The following is a 17,868-nucleotide window of genomic DNA, read 5'->3' as shown; positions in this document are numbered from 1 at the left end:
GATAAAGGACACATGTACTTGAAACAGATCAAAACAAGTACAAAATCGGTTCCTTCCCAGAATCGTTGTCTATATAAATTTCTTTGTATTAAAGCAGCCATCACTTACTGAATATATTTGCTTTCATGTAATTATGTATATATACTTTGCTAGGTATCTTATACAAAGCAGAAAGCTACAGAAGCCTTTAAATTCTACTTTGAAAATCGTCTGTGGCATGAATTTTGGCAGTTGTCACTGCATTCATTTTTGGAAGTATACTCTAAGTTTTATATCAGATCCTGTATTGCAGTGATAATTTACCCTGATATTAAATAAGTATGCTATTTTCATATCAGAGTCTTCATTCTGGTATAATTTACTCCAATATTACTATCCATACCTGCCCACATTATTTCACTTTTGTAGCTGCCTTCAATACACCTCTGCTTAAATTTCATTATATTAAAACTGTGACGATACACCACCAAATGGGACAGAGACAAGAATGTGTGTAGTATAGAAAAGATGTATTGTGATGGTAGGGATGCTTAAGAGGGTTGATGGATTTTTAAGATCCTGCTAAATATTATTATAATTATTTAAGTTACTCATTTATGTTAGGATCAGAAAGTTCATTTACACTAATACAAGCTTTACAGATAAGAAGGAGAATTCCTTGAAATTTTGCTTAGCATGTTTTTTATGTCCAGTCATGTGGATTTATATACTTTATATGAAACATTCAGAAGTGGAGGCAATAATTTGTAAATGACATGAGAACAAGAAATCACAGTATATTTTCTTTTCAAAATATTTAGTGTCTACAATCCATCTGTGAACCAAGTAAATCACAGCTTCTTCAAGTGCAAGGATCGAAACCAATTACCATTAGTGACCATCGGGTGCAGCCGATCCTTTCTGTCCTGTTGCCTGAATCTCAATGATCTCCCAAGTGTGCCCATGCAATTTAACAGGAAGATCAATACACCGCGGCAGTTAGCAGCAGCTCTCTTGAAGTGCTTCACAAAACATGCTACATTTCTCTACCGAATAAATGTCAAAACATTCCAACAGCTACAATTCTTGGAAGAAATTGTTCTTGTGAAACATTATTGACATACTTTAACCCACATTTCCCGCTGCTCTCCAGCTTCCTACAGGCCAGTCAATTCTGATTTGGCAAGAGCCACATCGACATGTGTCCCCTGCTGACTTTGTCTGCAGGCATGAAAGATATCACGATGCGGTGCAGAAGTCCTGGGTGTCAGGGGTCAGTGGTCTAGCTCTGACCCAAGGTCAAGGTGACAACAACCTGTCTCCTGGGACTTGTCTTCATCTCTAATACGGCCTTGGAAGCAATCAATATCACTACAGAGCTTGCTTTTCTAACAGACGTGCCACCTGATCTAAGCATTTCAAGACTATGACTTGCGAGCCTTGCTGCTTGAAAATGTCTTCATTTTCCCATTATACTGCAAAACATCTGTATTAGATGTGGCACTGGCTTTTTTTCATCTGTTTAATGTGATAAATTAAATTGATTCTTTTCACTTTTTAATGGCTTTCTGCAACCAGGGTCAGTTAACCTGGACTTCCCTGGTCTTTTCTTGTATATGGTGGAGGTGTTATACATAACTCAGTACTTTCTCCCAGCATCCATTCTTTACAAAAGATTTCTTCTTTTTGCTGTTCTTGATCCCTCCTATTTCCCCCCTATTTTCTACTAGTAACCATTTTCTTCTTTATTTCTTTCTAACATTCAGGAGAGCAAATCTCACTGCTACATCTATATGCTGGATTTCTATATATACATGTGTATGTGTCTGTGTATAAAACCCATCTTCAAATATACTGTAAAATTATAAATAAAATGCAACATCCTTCTCAATTTTGTCAGGCCACAGAGGGCTAGTGCATTGTAAGAAGTAATTACGCACATGAACAAGCTGATAACCACTGAGATAGACACTTTTATCACCTGTTTACAAGAGCTATGGTAATTTCCAACACAACAAGATGTTGCTTTCTTGAGAAATCTCAACCATGATGCCTCAGTACAAAATTCTGTATAGTTGAGGGGTTTTTTGACATGTTTTTAGTTGGTGTTTTTCTCCTATGGAAAAAAAAAGCAAAATCCAAAGCCATAATTATTGCTTTAAACATCAGTTACAGGTCCTAATATATCTGCAATGTATCTACCACACTTTTGAGGTTTTTCAACACAACATCATTTTCAAAGGAGAGAGCCATAGATATATTTTTTCTACTCTAAAGGTTGTATGTTCCTCAACCCTTGTTAGCAGACAATAAGAAAGTGTAGCATAAGGCCGTTTCTCTGGCTTAATTTTAAAGCATAAGCTTGACTCTCGGTTTTATGTATAGTAAATGAACCCTGTAGGTGCAATTTAGTGGATAATTCCCCATTAGAAAATACAGATTCTACATCAGCTCTTCCCAGCTGCAGAAAGGAGTCCAGGTAGAAGCTGAAGGGATGGGCTTCCCCATCTTCTTTCTCCTGCTTCCTTCCATTTATCCTTTTGTACCTAATTCTCTCCATGGGTGTATGAGGCCAATGAGGCAGTTTCATTCAAGTTGCACGCAAATTTACACCCTAGTTAAGGAGAAGAGAGTCAGGCTCTTTGTCTACTTGCAGCAATTCACAGGGGTGTTACAATCTCCAAGTCCTGTCATTACTGCTTAAGGAATTTCAAGAGAAGCAAAAGGGCTTCTTAGGTGGCAGAAACTTAGGTGACTGTGTGCGAAAGCTGGCACAAGACACTCCGGAAGCTGAATATATCTGTCGAGGGAAAGTGGAAAATATCTCACTCCATGCAAGAGACACTGAAAAATTTCCTCAAATCTTCACCTGTGCAGTACTCACGCATTAGCCTCCAAACACTAGCTAGATGTTAAGGGCCCCAGGTAATAACCAACTCAGTTGTCAGCATTTCCTCTTTCTCACATCTCCTGCCTGCAACAGCCTTCAGTGCCTTTTATACATGGATCACTTGCCAACACATTCCGTTCAGCCCGTTCTCAGCATTGTACAACAGCAAGATCCCCCTCCGTGTTTACCTGTCAGGGGGTGCTCTTCTACATATGACGCAGGTGAAAAGTAAAGGAACTTATCATCAGAGATGCAACAGAAATCGTAAAACTAGTGTGTCATATTTTAACAGGGGTCTTGCATGGAAGAGTCTGCATAGACACTCTGTCCCTTAGATCAGAGTAGTTATGGGCTGCCTTTATCTACCCCAGCCTTTTTTGCAATGCCTCTTCTGAGGCATCCAGGAGAACGAGAAGGGCAGGATCAGATTTTTGCCTTTTGTACCTTGTTGCATCTTGCTGCACTTTGATGCCCTTTCCTTCAACCACAGCCTTTTTGGAGCTCTCGCTTTGGTCCATCAAGCCAAACAGCATAATTGCAACTGCAGTTACTTTGCACAAAGTGATAGCTGCTGGTAGAGCATGGTCAGGCTTTACCCTACTTTGGGCTAGCTTTACAAAGATGCAGCTGCCTATCAGAAGTCCAGTAGTGCGAAAATCTGAGTCCTCCTTTTTCCCCTTTGTACCTTGAATGCTCAAAGCTCTCTAGAATAATTTTGTTGCCTTTCCTTTCTTGCAGAAATTCTATAAAAGAAACTTCCAGTACACAAATGGTAATGCATGTTATGGACTTTTTTTCTCTTCTCTGAAGCAAGGGTAGCTTTTCTCCTTAGCCTTCATATCTGTTTTCCTATGCATTAACTAGAGAAACTCCCCAGATCTGTCAGGACAGAAATGCCAACCCAGAGAAAACAAAAAAATGGCAATTTTATGAAAAAGAATAAAAAATTTTCTTTGTTTCCTCCCAATTTCAGATGAAAGAGCTCTTGTCCTTTCATTGAAAGAAACTTCAGGATATTCCTGTCTGCAAACAACAAAATATGCTTTAATTGGGAACTTATAGAAGTCAGTGGATAAGAGTGCAGTTGTAGGACATACATAAGGAAACTGACATGCGGTAAAATCAGGCAGAAGCAGCAGATTTGTGTTGGTAAAGAAATCTGTATTGTCAAATAGATTGGTCTGTAATGTTAATTCTATGTTATGAGAAGAACTTTTCAGAGAGATAAAGGAAGGTAAGCAGTGGAAAGTCTGAAAACCGAAACCATTTAATAGAGATCTCTACTTTTTCAGTGACACTTGTGGCTGACATAGGAGCAAGGTATTTTACACTGCATCTTGGAATATAATGATGAGGAGCAGGTGAAGGGACCTCGGCATTCTCCCCACAAATTGATGCCACGTAACAAAAAAAGCAGAATACATACAGATATGTGTGTTCAGTATTTCTTTAAATATATATATATCTTTAAATCTCAGAGGCTAAATAAAATGTAACAAACATTCTGAGTACAATCATCCTCTCCCCTGTCTTGGAGAACTGCAGGAAACAGTGAGTGGTAAGGAACAGACATCTCTCACAGCATTAGTTGGAAGAAATATAGTGTCTGTTTTAGCATTCTCATTATATATTCCACTATCAAGTCTGGTTGGGAATGTGTCTCCTTATTAGGACCATCATCATTTGTATTTTAAGACTAAAGTAGTTTAGATTTAGAATCTTAGAAGTTACTGAGACATCTAGAGCTAAGCTCCATTAAACTCTTTGACCTAAACCCTATGAACAGCCATTAGTTCAGCAAGAAGAACATTACTGTGCCAGCACACAGTGTGAGTACAAATCCTCTTCCTCTTCTGCCTGCCTGCCTTCCTCTAAAGTATTCAGTTTTATATGAAACAGCAGAGAACTATGTGAGGCCCTAATGGATTATCAAATGAAATATGATCACCAATGGTTATGTATTATAGTTAATGTTTCATTAGTTGCAGTAAGATCAGACAAAAAGGTTGCCTTTACTCTGGTTTTCTGACTTTGTCTCAGTTCTGCAGAAATTCAGTGTTAAATTATTTACCTCCTTTCTTTTCAATGAAAAGGTGTTTCTGTTCAATGAAAAGACCTTCTCTTGTCTTTTGTAACCCCCTCATCTTCCTTATAGAAACTGGAATTTTTTATGGGAGCCAGTGGATGGAAGATGGAATGAATTAAAGGGTTCATGAGGTGGAGATTGCTGTCCTTCTGCTACTGGGTGACATAGAACAGAATGACCCTGATGTCATGAATCTTTTTCAGGAAAGGGAATGGTGTTTACCTCTGGTTTTTCTATAATAGTTATCAGTCTAGGGTTCTACCATCAACTCTTCTTTGTGGGGACCAAGTGTGAAAGCTGATTTTGGTGCTCTCTTTTTTTTCTTTTTTTTGAGGCTTTTTGGGAAAAAATTCAGATGTCACCATTCAAACAGGACCTACATCCATTCCAAGTGATCGATACGACACTTCTTAGTCTGCTCTTTCCCTGCAGGAAAGATCAGCAGGTGCAACCTGGCGATCCCTGAAGTAAACATTTGTACATTCACCTTCTACATCCTGAGAACTGCACAGTTCTGTGCTAGTGACACCAGGAGATGTCTGCACTCATGTAATCTACAACTCAAGGAGATTATTTCTTGGGAAATTATCAAACTCGTGTATTACTTCTTTATCCTGTATTACAGTGGTATTACACAATTATTACAACTCTACCACTGTGGATGTATTGCTGGTACAAAACTGACTCCAGTTACAGGACTTCTTATGTGTGGCTCTTGAGTGAGGTTTAGGCCTGACTTTAACAGAATCTTCTCTAACACCACTACCAGCAGGTGTTTCCTATTCTGTGAAATGGAGACGCCACAGCAAAGCTCAAGAAAAGCAATCTGCACCTTGCCCTGGAACCCCCTGGCTTTAATCAGGTTGAGCTTTGCTCATTTGTGCTTGGCGGTTTCTTATAAACTTATTTTTGAAGTCAGCAGTTGTGCTTCTCTATAAAATGCAGAATTTCAGAATTTGAGACTTTTCACCTGCAAGCTCAATAATAGACTGCCCTTTGAAATATCACCATGTTCTGGATACTAAAATTTAATACTTTACTTCAATCAGAAGGGACATTGGCCTATGATGTTGTCAAGACCTGTGATATAACAGATGCAGAAAGGCTGACAACAGAACAGCATGTTGCTTGTAAAATCAAGCAAAGAACTTTCCCTTTAAAAATAACTAAGACAGCAGGTTTTTCTCCTAACAACTTTCAAAGTTTGTTTAAATATTGAGTAGTTACATACCTTTGTAAACACATAGCTTTCTTCACTGTGAAATGCTGTCTAAAAATGTTTTCCATGTCATTATTCCTAAAATATCTTAATTGCAACTATCTGATTATTTTTCAGAGCATCCAACTAGTCAACACTGAGTAGTAAGTAAAACAACAGGTAGGTAGAATGATGTTCAACAAATCATTATTCAAAATGATTGTCCAATGTAATGTTCTTTTCAGTATTTCCTTTTCTACAGTAACTGTCTTGGTTATCAAAGACTGAATACATTTCAGCACTATTTTTATGAGCACCTTTATTAATCCATTCAGTTAGCAATGTTCCACTCCAGTGCTGGTGACAATACAGTTGCTTCAGCAAACGATGAGGTCAGAGACATTTGCTACTGACCTCAATAAAATAATCAGTTAATCAATTGAAAGGAGAAAAAAACAGTTCTATACTCATCACCATAGTATTTAACTGTCATATATAAAATGAGAGTCACATCAGTTAGCTTTGTCTATTCTCTCTCTCCCCTCATCTCAATGACCAAATTTCTCTGGTCTCCTTCAGGTGTACTATTTTCTGTGGGTTAAATCCCTGGTGTTCAATTTGAGGGAGCCATTCCATACTGTCCTGAGTATCAGGCAAACTTTACTTCACAATTATATTTACCAAATAGAAATATCCAAGTGTAATCCACAACCTGTGCATAATTTCAGGTTCTTAACCACATACTCTCAGGGAAATGATGCCAGTCCCTCGGTCGAGCTGGGAGCTGCACTGAGAAAGCAGTAAGAAGACCTCATTTTTTGAGATCGTAGGTTTCTAAGTAGGATCCCCTGTGCAGCTCCAAATCTGCAGTATATGGCTTTGTGCTGCAACACTTACTGAAGAAACACAGCTCAAAAAAATGACACGGGAACAGCATTAAAACCATCCTGGTCTGGGACAGGTTGTCCTTTTCCTGTAAATTCTTTTCTGACCCTGACAAAGCAGTTGACGAACTAACCTGCAAACTAGCCAAGTGCTTCTGCTCAGCACATGCACAGCTTCTAGCTTTCAGTGAGCTCACATTTATACTGGATTATACAGCCAGATAAGAGGAGTAAGAAGCAGGCCATGCAACTTGCCTGCAGTCACACAGTGAGTGGCTTAACTTCTATCTGATGATAATTAAATAGGCATTAAAAATACAGGAAATTCAGAGGGCTGAAAAATAATACATATGATTGAAAGTATAAAACCAGACTATTAGGAAACCCAAACAATCTCTGCTCTGCCCCTGCAGCATTTCCAGTTTCAGTTCTTTGCTTTCATACCTAAATTGCAGTTGGTATTATTTTTGGATCAAGATTTTTTCTTAGGCCTTTCAGAAGTCTGTAGTCTCTGGCTACTGAAACCTGAAGACTGAAGGAAACAGTATACATGTACAAACCACAAGTGGAGTACTGAAAATGTGCACACAATATTGGAATTCTGATTGCTTTAATGCTTACTGTCTTTGTTACTACTATATGTGATACTTCATCAGCATGCTCACCTTTGCTGTTTTCTAGTAAGTGTTATAATTTAATGATCTGGTTTTAGGGGTTAGGAAGTTTGTGTATATAAGTACACTAACTCTGTGTTTAATGACACTTGTATAAATGGTAGCACCTGGAGTCTTCGGCTCAGTTTCAGCAAGGTACTTAAGCACATGCCTAGCTTAAAGCAAGCGAGCAGTCCCATTGAAGTTAATTAGACTTCCCTTGTACTTAAAGTTAGGCATGTGCTTAAGTACCTTGCTGCATTAAGACCTTAATGAAGATTAGGGTATAACTGCCTTTGTTGCAGTGTGCGTAATGTGTCATTTAGTGTATTCAGTATGGAGCTGGGAATACAGTAAAGCAAAGCAGAATGAGTACAAACACAGTAAGGCAGAATACAGCTTTCTAGGTGGTGTGGTCACTGCTCACACACAGCAGCTTATTTTAGATAATAGCACCTCCCAAGGGCTTGTTTGCTATTTCTTTTTCTTCTTCATATTTCCCCCCCCCCCCTGCAGCCGGCAGGACTCACAAGTAAAGCGTCTTTGTTGTGGTTTAGGGTTTTAGGTACCAATATTCATAGAAAGGCATTGATTTCAAGAAGTTCTCTCCTGGCTGGTTTAAGGATGCGCATGAGTGTTAACATCTTTTCCCTGGGGGACTGGATCTGAGGCCTTCTGAAGTCAACGGGAAGGCTCTCATCAGCTTTAATGGGCTTCGGATCAGGTCCTTAGGAGGCGAGAGAATTTCTTTGAGATCTGTGCTTTGTATCTCAGCAGAAGTCAGCAGCACGCTGCCCTTCAGCACTAGAGAGGAGAGCTGGATGAGAAAGGGGGTGGGGAGGATGGTGAAGGTACACCTTGGACTGAGCAGTTACTTGAATTGCCACCACTCATTTCTGTAGCATCTGTCAATAAATTAATCTATGGAGATTTCCCACTGAAGAACTGACCCAGTCCCAAACTAATTCGTGAGGTCTGTGTGGATCACAATACAAGGTGATACAGCTTCAGGCCAAACATGGAAACTTTGTTCTTCGCCATTTACTCTAAACATACAAGGATACTGGCTCTGATTTCTGTTAAAAAAAAAAAAATTATAATTAAAAAAAAAGCAAGGAATTTGACAGGATACAATGATATAAATAGCAAAAGCAAAGACACATACAATAGCAGTTAGTTTATTTTTTCTGATACACATTCCTATTACTGAGACGAGAAGCACCATTAACAGCACTTTCCAATAGCTTTACAAATAAGAATCCTGGTGCCAATCCAACGGCTGCTGGTTACAGAAACAAATCCCCTGCTTTCTACACTCATACTCTTTAACTACTGATTTACTTCTTATCAGATGTCGTGTTAACTGGAAGAGTTTCTTTTCAAATTAACATAACAAACATACCCTGACATTAATATAAAATAAAGCTGTAAGAAAATTAACACCCATAACATCCAATTCTTATTGGATGCTTATAACTATGGGTTTTGGACACATTGCTTAAAGACTAAGTTAATGGAGCCTGGAAGGAAAGCAATACCAATATTTGTTTGAACTCTTTTTAAATTTTTAAAAATTCTGTTAATTTTGAGGACAGTGAGGCTTAAGGATAGCTGGAGAGCACATTATGTACAGGTCATGAATGCCGTGATTTGAACAAAGGAAGAGGGGCAGTTTGAAAGCATTAAACATATATAGAGCAGCATGCATTAGACCCCATCAGACAGAACCTTTAAGATCCTGAATTTATCAAATGACAACATTCATTTTGTACTACGTAGAAGACAACAAGAAAGTCAGCAACTTCATGTGCTGACATCGCAGTAAAACATGATTTTAATTAGCTCACATAGAGGACACATTGAGGAAAAAGTGACATTTCATTGAGGAATATACTATTAAACACAACCCTCCTTGACCTGCCATTTATCAGGGTGCAGCCCAAAAGTCACATGACTCATCCTGTCTTTCTCATTGTCCTTTGAACCCTGGCAATACATGGTTCGTTTGCAGAGACATGGGATCCTCCTGGTTTCTTGACACATAGTAGTATCTGCTGCTTTTCTGTACAGGGGCAATGCATTTCTGATGGAGAGCAGGAGACACAAATCTTTATAGCAGTGGCTAATTTGAACACTGAAATAGCTGCATGACAGACAATTTAATTATTGAAGTTGCCAACTGAGAGGACTTGGGGAAAAAATGGAATGAAAAAAGAATCTTACTTCAGAGCAGTGCCAGATTGTCCTCAAATTAGAAAAATGAACCACAAACAGAAGCGAAAAATAAAAATAAACATAGAGCAACTAATTTAGGATTAGTGTCATGCCAAAAGCCTGTTAGACTTTGGCTACATGCAAATTTAAAATATCTCAGCTGCTTTTATTTAATACACTAATGAAAAAGGTGTGCCATATTAATATCCCTATTCAGACCTCAGAGATAAGGGAAAGTGCGAATATACAGTTTTACCTTATTTTCTCTGGATGTATTTAGCACATGCTTGACCTGGCACTGTAGGAAAAACACAGGAGTCAAATATATCCATGAAGTTCTTCTCTCTGTATTTCATTGATCTCATTAATCTGTGGTTAAAGCTCAGGACTTGAACTCAGGGGCTTGTTGTCCAGTCCCTAATTCTTCCAAATTCTCCTTCTGAATCTGAGCAAGTTGGCAAGCTATTACTTCTCTATCTATAAAATGGGAATAATAACACTTTCTGCCTCAACGAGGGGTTGTGAGGGTAAGTCTGCTAATACCTCTAAGATGCTTAGATATGAGGGTGACGAGTGACACAGAAAATCCTATAAATAAATAAAATAAACTGTGAGAGCCTGAGGCGCTGGAAGCTGCTGCCAAGGCTGTGCATTTCCACACTCCCCTTACTGCGGGAGATGTGGCTCGGAGCCAATATGCAGTCTGAGAGCCGCTCCTGCATTACGGGAGAGAGTGTGTTGTTTGTTTATTTGGTTTTCACAAAGGGTACCCACCACATAACCGAGGTAACCACAGTCTGTTTAAAATGGGCTGGTGCTGGAGCAAGAGGTGAAAAGGTATGGGGTGAATCTGCTATGCCTAGTTTTGGTTGCCATTGGCTCTTTTTTTTTCCTCTTTTTTGGGTGACAAATATGTTTCCTGAAACCCTTCAGGACTCTTTTATTGCTGTGGGTCGGTTCAATTGTTCTAATTTTCTTTGGGTTTTCTATTTGCTTGCCTGTGAGGCTGTGCTGGCAGCCGGTGGGTGCGAGGGGTCAGACCTGCCACTTCACTGGGCTGCCTCAGCCTGCCTGCAGCACAACTGGAGCCGCGGCCAGTGGTGGGAAGTGTTTTCCAGCTTCTTTGGTGGAGTTTGGGAGGAGGGTCCTGGCGCTGATGTGACAGTACAGACACAGAAAGGGAGCACCCACAACGGAGACACCGTTTGCTGTAGCAGCTACTAGGGGACCCACTGAACTCTGTTGTTTGGCAGCTTTTATCCCCCTGAATGGGCCTTGTTAATTAGTGAGTGGGCATCCTACGGCTCTTACTTTGAGCAGCCAAGAGACTATGTATGTGCATGGTGTCTGAGTTTATTGGTGGCAGAATTCCCAACTCACAATATCCAAATGACTGTGTTGAGCTAACATGCTATGGTAACAGGAACATCGTATTGCTAATACAGTCCCAGGGAGGCTTAATCTTTCAGGACCAGTTAAAGCAGTTCCTGGCACCAGCTGGCAAGTGAAAGCCACTGTGAGAAGGGAGAGGGGAGTAGCAGTGCAGTCAGGGCATTCGCATGGAGTCCCTGTGGAGAGAACAGAGGAAGGGCTACAGCATCCAATCCCATATGTTTATTGAGGAAACGCTGGCGGTTTGGAGTCAAGTGCGTGCCCGAACGGATGCGTGCATGTGTGAGTGTGTTTGTGACATCTGTGAGTTTCTCCACAAACTACTGCACAACCAATATCAATTACGTAACAGGAAAAGAAGAAACAAATATGCTAAGATAAGGCTCTGCTGTATTCTGAGCAGCAGGCCCTTTCTTTGTCCCAGGGGAAGAGATCATTGCAGGAACTGTGCAACAACACAGCCTAGATTAAACTAAGACAAGGAGGAATTGACAAAATGGTGAGGAAAAGAACAATCTTTCCTTCCCCACCCCCCAAAAAAAAAAAAATTCTCCCGAAAATGCCCTAGAAAGCAGATGATGTTGCCTTGTAGCACTCCTGAGAGGCGGAAGTTGAAACTAAGTTATTTGCACTGTAGTAAAAACGGGATGAAAATCCAGCAAGAGTGAAAATAAGCATAGACTAGGTGCTACAGTAAATAAATAATCCATGGTTAAACTGCCACCTCCATGCTGGGGCAGAGAGAAGCTGTCAGTAGCAACAGCTGGGCCTCAATAGGCATCTCCTCTCTTCAAGTTTCCCTCAGCAGCAGATCCTGCTGTCCTGTTGCTGTTTCCCCTCACCATCCTTGCAATCCAAGAGCCAGGAAGAAGCAGCAGGTCCAACCCTCACCTTCTGTCTGAAATCTCACAAGAGGAATGAATTTTTGTGGGACTATCCAGCTGCAGGTTTTTCCTCCCTCTTGAAAGACAGGAGGATGCAAAAAAGAGGAGAGTTAAAGGGAGAGGAGACATAAAGGAGCTAAGAGAAGGGAAAGAGATACACTGTGACTGAAAAGTAACAGAAAAATGGAAGACTGAATGTGGGGCAAATGACTGTACAGAGAAGTAAAGCAAGAGAACAGGATAGAAGCGGCATCATGGAAAAAGGAGGGGGGAAAAGGAGCTTGTAGATATAAAAGGAATGTGTGACGTGCAGTGGGACATTTTAAGTGAAAGCAGAGGAATAGGTCACTCGATCAGAGACTATATGCTATGTGAATGGCAGAAAAGTGGGGCTGGAGGGTGTTTGAGTTGTCTTGTTGACCACTCCCTTCCATAAATAAAGATTTGGTTCGAGACGGCATTGTGTCCACCACAGTGTATCCACCAAACTCTCTCTCCATGCTCCAAACCAAATAACAATAGACAATTCTTGCCTACAAAAAATTTCTTTCCAGTTTAAGCACAATCTTTCTTATTGAATTTTGAGTCCATGCCTTCTTTTCAGATTGACCAGGGACATGAGGAACAGGTTACTCCCTTCTTCTTCACTGTAAACTGTACCATGATTCCCTTCTTTAGACGATCTATGTCACTTCTGAAGTGTACTCAGGTACTTTCATTAATGTCTCCACAACACTGAGTAAACTAAGAGGATTGCTTTGTTTTAAATATTATGTGTATTGTCTCATGTGTCTTGCACATATACCACAGAATAAATTTTATCTTTTCCTCAGAAATTTGATGCTCCTGTGTCCAGCCTGCAGCAAGCATGACCAATATAGCTACCAATTTCTTATAAAAAATTCTGCCTGACCAGCTACACTCTCATCCTGCATTTGTTGATCATTTCTCTTTTTAGTGCCTTCTACTTGCCCTTCTTAAATTTCATCCTCCCTCCTCCTTTTCTTTTCCAGACCATTTTGCAAATCTGTCAAGATAATTTTGAATTCTAAGCCTTTTTTGCAATGTGCTTGTGGTTCTTATTTGCAAGATCAGTAAGGATACTTCTCTATTCCATCACTCTGTGTGTGTGTTTGTGTGTTTGCATGTACCTGTATGAAAGAATAAAATAGGAAGAGTGTATCCTTTGTGTATCCGATGTTTATTTATGCAGTAGAGGCAAGATGAGATGACAGATGTCATCTAAGGGACAGTGGTGCCCTGCACCATTTTCTTCACTCACTAAAATGGATCATACTTGAGGAAACCACCATATAGGTTATTGGTTAATGCAGTTAATCTTAAAACCCATCACCCCACTTTAGGTTACCTTGGTAAAATGAAATTAGGGTAAAGAACAATACACACACATACAGATACATATACATATGTATCTAAGTGTGCAGGCATGTGTACATATATACATATGTATTTGTTGTTCAAACTGTTCATAACAAAAACAATTAATAAGAGAACCAAGTGCACTAATAAAATAAAATTAACTGTTTGGAGGTACTCCCATCTTTCAATGGAAAATTCACATAATTTCTGACACCATCTTTCCAAATTACACTGCCTCTTTTTATTTTGTACAGAGCTGAGACCTGAAAATGAATGAGGCCTATTTCTGTTGCTTTTGAGCACAGGTTTTTTCATTTATTTCTCAGTGTAACAGTTGGACTGCACAGAAGCACTGGAGCTTAACAAAAAAGACTCTCATCTCAGACAAAAACTGTAATTATCACAGGGGAACAAATTAAACAGAAAACCCCGCTGGAATGAGATTTCCACATATTTAGAGTGTGTTAATACCAATAATATGGCACATACTAACAATAGAATCTTTCTGTAGCTTTTGTAATATCAGATATGAGTGAAAATATGTATGATTACACTGCCTCAAAAGAAACAAGATGCTCAAACTCTTTTGTGAATTATTTTTTTTAATATTTAGGAGGTAGGGAAATTAATTTGAAAACTTTGGCGTATTTTAAGTGTTTCCAATTTAATCACTAGATTTTTAAAATTATAATGGTATTGATCTACACAATAAGAATTAATTTCATATATATTTACTACAGTAAAGCATGCTATGTTCAAATACATTCATTTTTTCCACTAGTTGTGTCATCCACCAATCACATATCTTAAATTAGCTGCCCACTACATTGGCCATCTACGAAGGGGGTAGACTCACCATATCCATCCTATAGTTAAGAGTATGTTCCAGTAATGTAAGAAACCCTCCAACAATTAAATATATATAAGATCAAGGTGTTAATAACGGAAACCATAACACTACAGAGGGAAGTGTGACAGCAGATTTATTCATGCCATAGGTCTTATAAGCAGTAGTTATTGTCTAGTTTCATATTATCAAAGTCTTATGTAGCACATATATATAACTAGTGATAAGATTTAGTTTTGCTTCAGTTCAATGATCCTTCCCCTAACAATGCGTGTCATATACATCTTTTTCTAGATTTTGAAGCTATAGCATGTATTAAGCTTGCCTACATGTATGCACATATATTTGTTTATATAAATCTCTTTTGTGTGCACAAAGATGAATGTTGCAGTGCCTACATCTGTTTTCAGATGCACTCAGTCCCTGAAACTTTAACTTTTAATCATAGTGTTAGCTAATACAACTCACTTTTAAAAATAATTGTGATAAATCTAACATTTTCCTTCTTTTCTTTCCTTTTAAAATCATCTTACTAGAACCAGAATGATTTTTATGTTTTTATTGAAAGAAATAAATTGTAGAGCTCTGTACACAGGAACCACTTTTATGGTGAAAGTATCCTGTTTGAATCTGCAAAGGCAGTATTTATGTTATTTTTTTTTTTCAAGGACTTATCTCTGTAACACTATTGACACATTTGGATCAATACGTTTAAAGGTTTCTCTTTAAAAAGAAAAATCAAATGCAGGAGTCATTTGTATGTTTACCTTGATAATATACACTTGTCTCTTTAAGGTGACAGCAGATGGTCCAATAAGAAGTGGCAGAACTAAGTGCTGAAAATATAGTAGCCCATCTCAAGCTCCCTTAACCGTAAAATCTATGAATTTATGCTCAACTGAGCGATAAGAAATAGTCATGAAATGTCCAAGGGTGAATCAGGGTGTTTAGAAGTGTACCTATTTCCCCTGCACAATAAGAAACCCTTCAATGCATTGTCTAAATGCACAGGCAATATTTAGTAGTTTTATTTATCAATTAACCGTTTCCATCACACTCAGACTGTGTGCATCATGGTGTGCTGCTGAGAACTGCTGTACTACTTTGCCTTCCAGGTTTCTGTGGGCTGTTTTGTTAATGCACATTTTGTAGCTCTCCAAGGTTAGTTTAAAACTGCCATTCCAGCATGAATAGTTTGATAGTCTGGGGATTAAATCCTCAGAGAATGTAAGCCAACACAACTCCACTGAAATCCACGTGGCATCACAGTTTGCATCACAACACCATCAGGTCCATTACTTACAAATAATTTCAAGTTATGTGTGATTTCCCAGACAGGATTATATTCTTCTTTGTGTCTGTATCTGTCTCTCTGTCATTCCCTATACCTCCCATTGTGGGTTATACTCTCTGCTCTACCTGTGCAATAACGCAGACCTGAACAAAGCACTATTGGTCTGCTATTTTAATCAGGTGAAGCAACCACAGCAGAAAAAAATACTCTAAATCACAAATTTTCTTCTGAACTGTGCTATGGCAGCTCCATGGCCTCACCCTCAAATGTCTTCTCATATTGAACCAACGCTGATCGTAGCTTTGTTCCTCTACAGGCACACAGCAAAACCCCATTATCTGATGTCTGATCTCCGCTATATCTTTCTTCACCATCCTTAAGCTTACTTGAATGCAAAACCATTGCCAACATCATCCAGTTCATCCTTTGACACACATACATAAAAAAATTGTGTATTCTGAAGAGAATCATAGAATCATAGAATCATAGAATCGTAAGGGTTGGAAAGGACCCCAAGATCATCTAGTTCCAACCCCCCTGCCATGGGCAGGGACACCTCGCCCTAAACCACGTGGCTCAAGGCTCTGTCCAACCTGGCCTTGAACACTGCCAGGGATGGAGCATCCACAACCTCCCTGGGCAACCCATTCCAGTGCTTCACCACCCTCACTGTAAAGAACTTCTTCCTTATATCTAGTCTAAACTTCCCCTGTTTAAGTTTGAACCCATTACCCCTTGTCCTACCACTACAGTCCCTAAGGAAGAGTCCCTCCCCAGCATCCTTGTAGACCCCCTTCAGATACTGGAAGGCTGCTATGAGGTCACCACGCAGCCTTCTCTTCTCCAGGCTGAACAGCCCCAACTCTCTCAGCCTGTCTTCATATGGGAGGTGCTCCAGCCCTCTTATCATCCTCGTGGCCCTCCTCTGGACTCGTTCCAACACCTCCATGTCCTTTTTATGTTGAGGACACCAGAACTGTACACAGTACTCCAAGTGAGGTCTCACGAGAGCAGAGTAGAGGGGCAGGATCACCTCCTTCGACCTGCTGGTCATGCTTCTTTTGATGCAGCCCAGGATATGGTTGGCTTTCTGGGCTGCAAGCGCACACTGCCGGCTCATGTTAAGTTTCTCGTCAACCAACACCCCCAAGTCCTTTTCTGCAGGGCTGCTCTGAATCTCTTTTCTGCCCAGCCTGAGGCAGTGCCTGGGATTCCCCGACCCAGGTGTAGGACCTTGCACTTGGCTTGGTTAAACTTCATAAGGTTGGCATCGGCCCACCTCACAAGCGTGTCAAGGTCCCTCTGGATGGCATCCCTTCCCTCCAGCGTATCAACCAAACCACACAGCTTGTGTCGTCGGCAAACTTGCTGAGGGTGCACTCAATCCCACTGTCCATGTCGCCGACAAAGATGTTGAACAGGACCGGTCCCAACACCGATCCCTGAGGGATACCACTCGTTACAGGTTTCCAACTGGACATCGAGCCATTTACCACAACTCTTTGCGTGCGGCCATCGAGCCAGTTTTTTATCCACCGAGTGGTCCATCTATCAAATTGATGTCTCTCCAATTTAGAGAATAAGTCAGTGTATTTTCTGAGGAAGCTCAGTGAAAGTGAACGTACAACTTTATATTCAGTGTGAGTAAAACAGGCAGGGAGACACAGCAAATCAGCATCCAGAGGAGAGAAAGATGCCATCAGAGAAAAGGGAATACTTCATTATCCTTTTCTGTCAAGACATTATAGGCGTGGCTATGATGTAGCATGGCCATTTTCTGCATAAAGTTAATTTAAGCAGCCCAGGAAGGATTATTCCCCTGAAAGAAATAATTCCTGCTTATTCTCCAAGCTGCCAGTGTAACAGGGGAAAAGTTCAGAAGTAAAGGGAGGAGGCTGGGGCTGATGCACTTAATGCATTATTTCAGTCTTTAGTCCAGGAATCTAAACTAACTGCATAGCGAAGATTGTTACAGTTATTTTACAGGTATATAGCTCGGAAATGAAGTTCAGAGGCTTGAGCAAACTAAAAAAAAAATCACACACATAAGGGAACACTGGGTCTCCATTCTCAGCTTTCTGGAGGTAGGAGTTGGAGAAAGAGGGAGAAAGAGAGAATATGCATAATGTACTTTATATGCAAAACACACAACAGCATAAAAACAAAG

The sequence above is a fragment of the Strigops habroptila genome, chromosome 2 (assembly GCF_004027225.2).
Source record: "Strigops habroptila isolate Jane chromosome 2, bStrHab1.2.pri, whole genome shotgun sequence".
NCBI classification, from domain to species: domain Eukaryota; kingdom Metazoa; phylum Chordata; class Aves; order Psittaciformes; family Psittacidae; genus Strigops; species Strigops habroptila.
This window is presented reverse-complemented; position numbering follows the sequence as displayed.